At 41.8% G+C, this 8,965-nt stretch overlaps 1 long non-coding RNA gene across 1 annotated transcript; it reads right to left on the bottom strand.

The window, feature by feature from the left end:
• Nucleotides 1-1,602: 1,602 nt before the first annotated feature.
• On the bottom strand, nucleotides 1,603-8,572 carry LOC146670057 (uncharacterized). Its single transcript, XR_014911750.1, has 2 exons — nucleotides 7,882-8,572; nucleotides 1,603-2,060 (listed from the first exon to the last, which is right to left on the bottom strand). It is a non-coding gene; the product is annotated as an uncharacterized LOC146670057 (long non-coding RNA).
• Between the last annotated feature and the right edge of the window lie 393 nt (nucleotides 8,573-8,965).

Below are 8,965 nucleotides of genomic sequence, written 5' to 3'. Positions count from 1 at the left end.
GAATACATTGTGTTCTTTTCAACAGTAAGCTTTACCGTGTGAAAATATATAAACACTTGATTATAAGGCATACTTGTTTCTACTTGATTATACTTTAATGATTTAACTAAAATAAAAATTCTCTTAACATTCCCTCCTGATGTTAATATATTTCACATGTTTTACTCAATGCATAGTCACTTGTTAGTCACATTTTCAACTTGCACGTCATTCAGTGAAATAATTAAACAACAAGCTTGTCAAGATTGTCATAGAGATTTTCTTCTCTCTCTCCCACACTCAGCATACCATACTGACGATAGGGATCCTCCATAACTGACTGAGCCAAGACATGGTTTCCTAACATACGCTTGAACATGTTTGTCATTATGCTTCTCAGACATGGGATAATACAAGCAATGAAAAGGCAAAATAGTAACATCACACTGAAAAGGGCCAACAGGCCTTTAATCAGTAGAGATTTCCAAGAGCCGCTCAGCAGCCAGTCCCACCAACCTTGAGTATCGGTAACGTAGTCCTGCTGCTGAGCGTCTCTCAGTTGTTTCAAAACATTCAAAGCATTTGTCATGTTTAATGAATGGATGTTATCAGGTATGTAGGTACAACATGTAGTGTTAAACAATACGCAGAGACCACCTTTCTCTGCGAGAATGATGTCTAAAGCCACTCGGTGCTGCATGACAGTGATGCGAATTGCATCAATTTCTTCATTCTGTCCTTGATTAATGCGGGTTGAAGCATTTAAAAATAATCCAAAACGATAGTCCAGGGTTTCTATCCGTAGTGCGTGTTTCCCTACTCCTATCCATGGAAACAAAGCGTGTATTACCTTCTGGCTCTTGGTCCAGAGTTTGAAGTCATCTGGTACATCAGAACCAAGATATGGATCATGGGGCTTGAGGCCTGTGCTACGTTTAGCTCTGGTGTTGCTGTTCACTGACATCTTAAAGGTGTGGTCAGATACCAGAACAGGGGCACAGAGTCCGGTGCTGTTTGGTGGCAGCATGAAATAGACTTTCAGGCCACACGCCCAAGCTGCGCCCTGTACCCAGTATGTACCTGTCGATGAGCCGATGCCATCCCAATCTGGTGCCGCCAGGATCATGGAGCAGTTTCGGTTTTGTCCTAATTTCTTCAGACCCTGGGGCGTACCTGTTTGTCCGGTTGCTCCTGTGAAGTTAAAGCACACTGGGTGTTGTATGTCAGGTGGCAAAACAACTGAGAATGATTTCAGTTTTCTATGGCTGACGTTTATATGCACCCAGTAGGCTTCATTGCAGGTGTAGTTTATATTTGGGTACTGGTGGGTGCAGTTTGTTATGTTGTAGATTAAAGACTTTACACTCTGTGGGACTATATATTGTGTAGTGTTGTGGCATGTGTTGCTGTTTTGGTCCTTTATGGATCCACCTATCACCATCACAGGTTTTCCTGGTGTTGAGCAGGTCCCGGTAATGGCTTTGTCATATATGCAGAGTGCTTCAGCCTTGGTTGGGGGTTTTCCATACACTGTGGCATGGAGGATAGCCATTAGACAGAATATGTAGCACATGAGTAGTTTTCGTTTGATGTCACAAGCGCCCAAGCACAACAGCTTTGGGGCTGGAACTGGTGCTAGCATTGATTCTGAAGCTGGTTCTTCTTCTGGATTTATCAGGTTGTTTTCCTCAGTCATCTTGTTGAGATTTTATTCAGGCGTCCCTGGTGTTATTATTGGTTCTGCTCTTCGGTGGGATAGGTCAGTCTGATCTTCAGGGCGACCAGGCACACCCGAGCTCCCACGTGAGTAGCACTGCCGAGGAAGCACAGGGCGGGAAACCCGTTCAGCCCTGTCCTCCAGCAGGGGTTCACGTAAGAGTCAGGGGAACCGGCGTCTTATTGTGGTGCAAACACTTTCTTCACGTGGGATTGATGAATCCACGAAACTCGTTCGGCTATCTTACACGCTGTGGGTGTGGTAAGTAGCACCTGGAAGGGACCTTCCCACTTTGGAGCACTCCAGTTTTTCCGCTGGAGGACTTTAATCAGAATCCAATCACCGGGGTTCAACCTGCAAGAAACTGAAGAAAAGTCACTCGGCAGTTGATTGCTTAATCTCACTTCTTTATTCTCAAATAGTTTTGTCATCCATTCTGCCATTGTTGTTTCTGCAATAGATTTATTAATTGGCTCACTCATTATGGGGAGTGGAAAATGTCTGCCATGTACGATTTCAAATGGCGTTAGACCACCTGTTCCTTGAGTTATTCTCATCCATAATTTAACCAAGCTTAGACATTCAGGCCAAGGTTTTTTAGTCTCTTCCATACATTTCCTCAACCTTTGTTTAATTGTGCCGTTAGTTCTCTCGACTAATCCTGCACTTTGTGGATGATAAGAACAGTGATGTTTTATGCTGAAGCCTAAAGCTTCAGAAACTTTACTTATTACTTCATTTACAAAATGTGTGCCATTGTCTGATCTTATCAGAGATGGAATACCGTACGTTGGAATAAAATGATTACATAGACATTTTGCTACTGATATTGCATCTGCTTTTTTCACTGGGTATATTTCTGGCCACTTGGAAAATACATCAATTATCACAAGTGCATATTTGGAGGATTGTGATTCATTTAATTCTATGAAATCCATGTGGACAGTGTGAAATGGATGCGGTGGTATAGGGAAATGCCCTCGCTTTGGACGTAGATTTCCCTGTGCGTTGTGTCTTTGGCAAATCATACATGTTCTGATAAACTCTTGTGCTGAACTTTCAAAATTTTTTGTATAGAATTGTTTATTAAGAATATTAATCATCCCTCCTGATGACACATGAGTTTTCCCATGTGTCACTAAAGCAGCAGTTCTATGCAAAGATTTTGGAAGCACTGGTTTGCCATTACACATCATAAGGTTGTCTTTTAATTCTGCTCCATCTTTCACCCAAGATTTTTGTTCACTCAGCGATGCTGTTTTCTGTGCATCTGCTAGTATTTCTAAAGGTATTAGATCTATGGTTTCTGTTGTTAAAACATCAATTTGTTTTTCTGCAGCTGCTTTTGCTGCTTTGTCAGCAAAGTTATTTCCTCTCGTAATTTCTGTGTCATCCTTTTGATGAGCTGCACATTTGCATAGTGCTAATTCTTTTGGCAACGTTATTACTTCTAATAGCTTTTTTAGAAGGTTTGCATGTTGAACTGTGTTGCCTGAGGAAGTTGTCATTCCTCTGTTATGCCATATTTTAGCGAAATGATGAACTGCTGAATAGACATATTGACTGTCTGTGTAAACATTAACACTTTGACCCTTATATAAAGTACATGCTCTGATGACTGCGGTTAGTTCTGCGCTTTGAGCAGAGTTTGAGGAGCTGAGAGCTTTTGCTTCTATCACTTTATCAACAGTTGTGACCGCATAACCCACACAATTTCTACCGTGAATGTCTTTTGACGCTGAGCCGTCCACAAAAACATTACTGAAACTGCTCTGGGGGGAGCTGTATATATCAGTGCGAGGTTTTGTATCTTCCTCTAATTTTTGAATGCAACAGTGTTGTTCTCCGTCCAGAGAAGTCGGCAAAAGTGTACTTGGGTTTAGCTGGCCACACTTCTCTATTTTTATGTGTGATTGTGTAAGTAGAATCCCCACATAAGAAAGTTGTCTTGCATGCGTGAGGAAAGAGAGGTTCGCTTGGAGCAAAATAGAGGTCACTGCATGTGGGACTTTGATGATCAATTTATGTCCTAGAACAATGTCTGCACATTTTTTAACTGCCTCTGCTGCTGCTGCGCATGCCTGAACACAGGTAGGTAATCCAGCAGCTACAGAGTCAAGTTTGCATGAGTAGAAAGCTAATGGACGTTGTTTTTCTCCAAAAGCTTGAGTTAAGACTGCTTTCATATACCCTCCTGCACCATCAACATGGAGAACGAAAGGTTTTCCATAGTCTGGTAATGCTAAGACGGTACATGTCTGCAGTGCTATTTTCAAATCAACGAAAGCTTTTTCTGCTTCTGGAATCCATTGTACTTTGTCTTTTAATGCTAGATCTTTACCATAAATGAGGTTCTGTAGTGGTTGAGCTAGTAATGCGTATTCTGGAATCCAGCATCTACAGAAATTGCACAGTCCTAAAAAACTCATCATTTGTTGTTTAGTTACTGGTTTTGGGGCATTTTGGACTGCTATCTTTCTGCTCTCTAACAGCTGCCTGCCTTGTCCTGTCAATTTGTGGCCAAGGTATGTTACTTCCTGGCTCCACAATTGCAGTTTATGCTGTGACACTTTATGGCCTTGCTCTGCGAGATGTTGCAAAACTGTTAATGTGTTTTCTTTGCACTCATCTTTTGTATGGCCTGTGATCAATATATCATCTACATACAACAAGAACTGCCCTGGGGCAGGGAGCGTACAAGATGACATTGATTTTCTCAAAGCCTCTGCATACAGAGTTGGGCTATTCTGGAATCCCTGAGGCAACCTTGTATAAGTATACTTTTGATTGTCAAAGGTGAATCCGAATAACTTCTGTGAGTCAGGGTGCAGAGGTACGGAGAAGAAGGCATTGGACAAGTCTATTACAGAGAACCACCGTTCTTTTGGTGTTACTTGATTTAGAATTGTGTGTGGATTTGCAACCACTGGAGGTATTTGCTCTGTTACCTCATTTATTGCTCTTAGATCATGAACTAAGCGATATTTTCCTGTATTAGCCTTTTTTACTGGAAAAATTGGTGTATTACACGTGGCTTCATTAGTTTTCACGAGAATACCTGCTTTTTGCATCTCTGCTATGACTGGTCTGATACCTTCTTTTGCCTCTGCACTCAAGGGATATTGTGGTTTTACAGGCCTATATGAGGTTGTAGTTTTCACCACTACTGGATCTGCTCCTTTTATTAGGCCTACATCCGTGGGTCCTTGAGACCATAATGTTTGTGGCAGCTTCTCTAGTTCTGGATGTGCTTCAATTGTTAATACTTGTCATTCATCTTGCTCTGTTGTGGCTAAATGTGTGGCTGGTGTGGCTGTCACCGGCCAACACAGCGTTAGCCTCATGCACCCAGTTCTACGGCCTTTTTGCCAGTCCTCACACTCTATTTTGTCATATCTGTCCATTTCTACATTTCTCAGCACTGTGCCTAACTCAGACCAAGGCGTTTGGTCGTTGCGTGCAACAGATACATGAGGGTTGCATATCTTATTTAAGCGCTGCACTGCATCTGTCTGTAACACTGAGCATACTGCATTACCACTCTGTGTCACATACAGGTGTTGTAGGACTAGTTTTTGCGGTCCTAGTCTGTGCACTTGTTGATCATAAATTTTGTCTGGACCTGGGACATATTTATACCACAAGGTGTTGTGATATTTTGCTGGGTCCTGTCTATGTGAGTGCTCAGGTAAGTACATATTAGCTTTGGCCTCTAATGGTTCAAGTTTTGGTAAATCTAAGGCCCAGTAATAATTTGGCTCACCTAAACCTTCACAAACAAAAATATCTTCAGTTTGGCTCTGACTTTCAGAGAGTAGGAGTCTGGCTTTCATGCCACTTTCTTCAGGAAAAACTCCTATTTTTAATTTTGTTAAAGCATCTCTTCCTAACAAATTTAGTGGACAAGATGGATCATAGATGCACTGATTTTTGCAGGCACGGCCACTATCTCTATGTGACATAAAAAGGGGGTCGGTTAGATGCTGTTTTGTCACATGTCCTGAGGCTGATTTCACGATTAAGGTATCTTTTGAAGAGGTTAAATTTGGGACTTCTACTGTTAGGACAGTTTTACAAGCACCTGTGTCGCAAAGGAATTTTATTGGGACCCCGTTAACGTGCACTATAACGGTGGGCTTTGCTTCTGAGCCTAACAGCAGTTGTTCAATGTTGTAAACTTCCCCTTCACTTGTTTCACTTCCCTTTTCTTGTGCTAGTCATTCATCACGGCGTCTGCGCCTGTCATCTCCACCTTCCTGTTCTTGGCTTACATTTCTACAGTTTCGAGCAAAGTGCCCGATTTTACCACAGTTATAACATCTCATATCTCTTCTATCTCTTCTTTGTCCTGCTTTTTGCTTTCCCCTACTTTGCTTAAAACCTGCCGTGTGTTGCTGTCCTGAGAAGGCTATAAAGCCTGTCTCTGGATCAATCATGAAAACTCCTTCTGTTTTTTCTTTTTGTTTTTGAATTTTGACTGCATGCTCAGCATATTGTAGGGCTTCAGGCAAGGTTCCTGTATTTTGAGTGACCCAGTGTTTGTCTACATGTGCTTTTATCTTAGGCAGTAGACCATTTAGGAAGGCATTTTTTAATTGTTGTTGAAAAGCAGACAGTGGATCGGCATCATAATTTAGCCCTGAGTTTTGTCTGAAAACTGGGCGTAGGCGATCCAAATAGTCTGATGCTGTCTCTCCTTCCTTTTGTTTGCACTCTCCTATCTTTCCATAATCTGGCCTTGGGGCTAAAATAACTTCTATTCTGCCATACAAGTTATTAAGCTCCTGTATTAATTGGGGAGTGTCTGGCCCCAACACGTCACCGTTTAAATCATTTCCTGTAAATTGACCTCTAGCTCTAGGAAGACTTAAACCTAATAAATCTTGAAAAACTTGATGCATCTCATGACCATTTAAACCCCACCCCTGACGGATCAATTCCACTGCATCTCGCCACGGCCGGAAGCCTTCTTTAAGGGGTGGCACATCTTTTAGTACATTCTCTCTGTCTTTATGAGACCAGGGTCGGAATGCATAAATTAAAGGCTCACCGTCTACTGGTATGACTCCTTGGGCGTCTGGGGGACCAGTGGGTTGACCGTACCTGGGGTTAGATAAGGCTACCATTGGAAACTGACCTACAATTTCTGTTTTTTTGGAATGACCATGCTTAGTCATAAGATCAAGTTGTTGTCTGGCCTCCATATAGGGATTTGAAACAAAAGGTTTGTGAGGAGAGCTTACAGGAAGTGCTGACGTAAGGTTAGGTGCAGTTGCTGCAGGCTGTGCAGGCTGAAGAGCATAAGGAGGGGGGGTACGGTTTTTCTTCTCCTGCAGTTTTCTGTTTATCTTTAGTTTCCTGCTTTTGGGCACGTTTAGCAATGCGTTTATCGTTTTCTACCATCCACGCCTTGAAAAGGTGCCATTCTGCTAAGCGTTTTGCTTTTTTCTTTTGGCTCTTTTCCTCAGATAATTCTTTTTGTAAAGCAGCCTTTAAAGCAGTTATTGATTCTTGATTGCATTTGCCTTGCCAGGCTGGGCAATAAATTTTATGTGGATTTCTCCACCTATTTGCACTGACTCTTCCTGCATTTGGACAGTTTTTTTCCAACCATCCTTCATCTGCTGTTAATTTTACTTTAGTTTTAGAGTTACCCATTTTGAACTAATTACGTCAGAACTGTGACACCTTCTTTGGCATGAAAAAGTGAGAATGGGTTTTCGATAACAGCCTTCTACTCTCCCACTAATTGAGAGAGCGGTTATCAATTTTACGTGATGAAGCACAACCCTTTTTTCCACCTTTACCAATACGTGAGTGTACACAGGAAAACAGTTTGAGAAGTGGTTCGACCGCGTATTGGGTCGTAAAAACAACTCACTCCTCACAAACAAAGCGCGTTTCTATGATTTTTATTGAGATTTTCCGTAGGCCTATTTATTTGTGTAACACCTTCACCTTCAGCCACTCTTCTTGAGTGACCGGAAACCTGTTCCGTTGCAGCCACTCCCAGAGCGACCGGAACTTTTAATAGCGATTTTTCTAGAATTTCGCTCTTGCCTGTCGTCTTCTTGGTCCCGCATGGACACTGAGATCTGTCGGCGTACCTAGGTTTACACACTACTTAAAGGAAAATCTCAATATCAACGTATTTTAGCGCTTGGTGGAATGCGTGTCATATTCACCTCTACTGTGGCGCTGCGTTTTAAGATCCGGTGCTCATCGGGTCCTGGAGCCGTGAAGGCCGAACGCTGACCGGAGATCGAATTCACGTTCCCGGGTTTTTCGTTTTACTGATCAGATTTCTTCCAGCGCAGGCGTCACGACGTCAGGATCCGATGGAGACCGTCTGTGGAAAACTAGACGTTAAAATAACAGTCAGTTCTCCGGCTACGAAGGACCAATTAAATGTCAAGGGTTGACAATTTGTTCAAACACAGTAAGAGAGAAATGAGACACTGGCAGACCGACTCAGAGTTTCAAAGACGTGCGCACGGGTGAGAGTCTCTGAGCAGACTAACACACCGAGCACCGTTTACTCGCTTTATTTATAAGGCAAAATGGGTTACATAATACTTCCTCTTTCAACTGAAGAGGGGAGAGCTCAGGCATTGTCTTAGCTATCTAACTTCTGCACACAAACTGAAAAACAACGACACAGCAGTATTCATGCTTATCTGACATCGCAGACACTGAAGTAAAGAATGCATGTATATGTCCTGTCTTTGTCAAACATCTCACACACTTAAGCAAGGAATACATTGTGTTCTTTTCAACAGTAAGCTTTACCGTGTGAAAATATATAAACACTTGATTATAAGGCATACTTGTTTCTACTTGATTATACTTTAATGATTTAACTAAAATAAAAATTCTCTTAACACAGCCTTAACTATAATCTTTATCAAAAAGGAAAGTTTTACTCTCAAGCTTAAAAGTAGAGGGAATCTGAGCACAGTGCTCTGTTAGAAATGTTTGGAACTATGCGGAAACAAAAGTACTAAAAAAACCTAGAATTGAATTTAAGAGGTCTTAGTTTTAACACAGCACTGATCCCAGCACAGAATACTGTGGAACACCACCATTTTCATTTGTGGGGAAGAATCCCTATTTACACGGGTATCAGCCCTGTGTGTGGATTGGATATTTGTATTTCTACAGTTGTCTACTTGTCTGTTTGCACTCCATTGTTTCTCCTATAGTTTCTTGTTCTTTTTAAACCCCTAAAATAATTCCTATTTTATAGACTTGTGTATCTGGTTTATTTGT

This window comes from Rhamphochromis longiceps, linkage group LG5 (genome assembly GCF_057381845.1).
Source record: "Rhamphochromis longiceps isolate RC_006_pf linkage group LG5, R_longiceps_female_GT1.1, whole genome shotgun sequence".
In the NCBI taxonomy this organism is placed as follows: Eukaryota; Metazoa; Chordata; class Actinopteri; order Cichliformes; family Cichlidae; genus Rhamphochromis; species Rhamphochromis longiceps.
The sequence above is the reverse complement of the archived record's forward strand: the minus strand, read 5'-3'. Positions and strand labels throughout refer to the sequence as shown.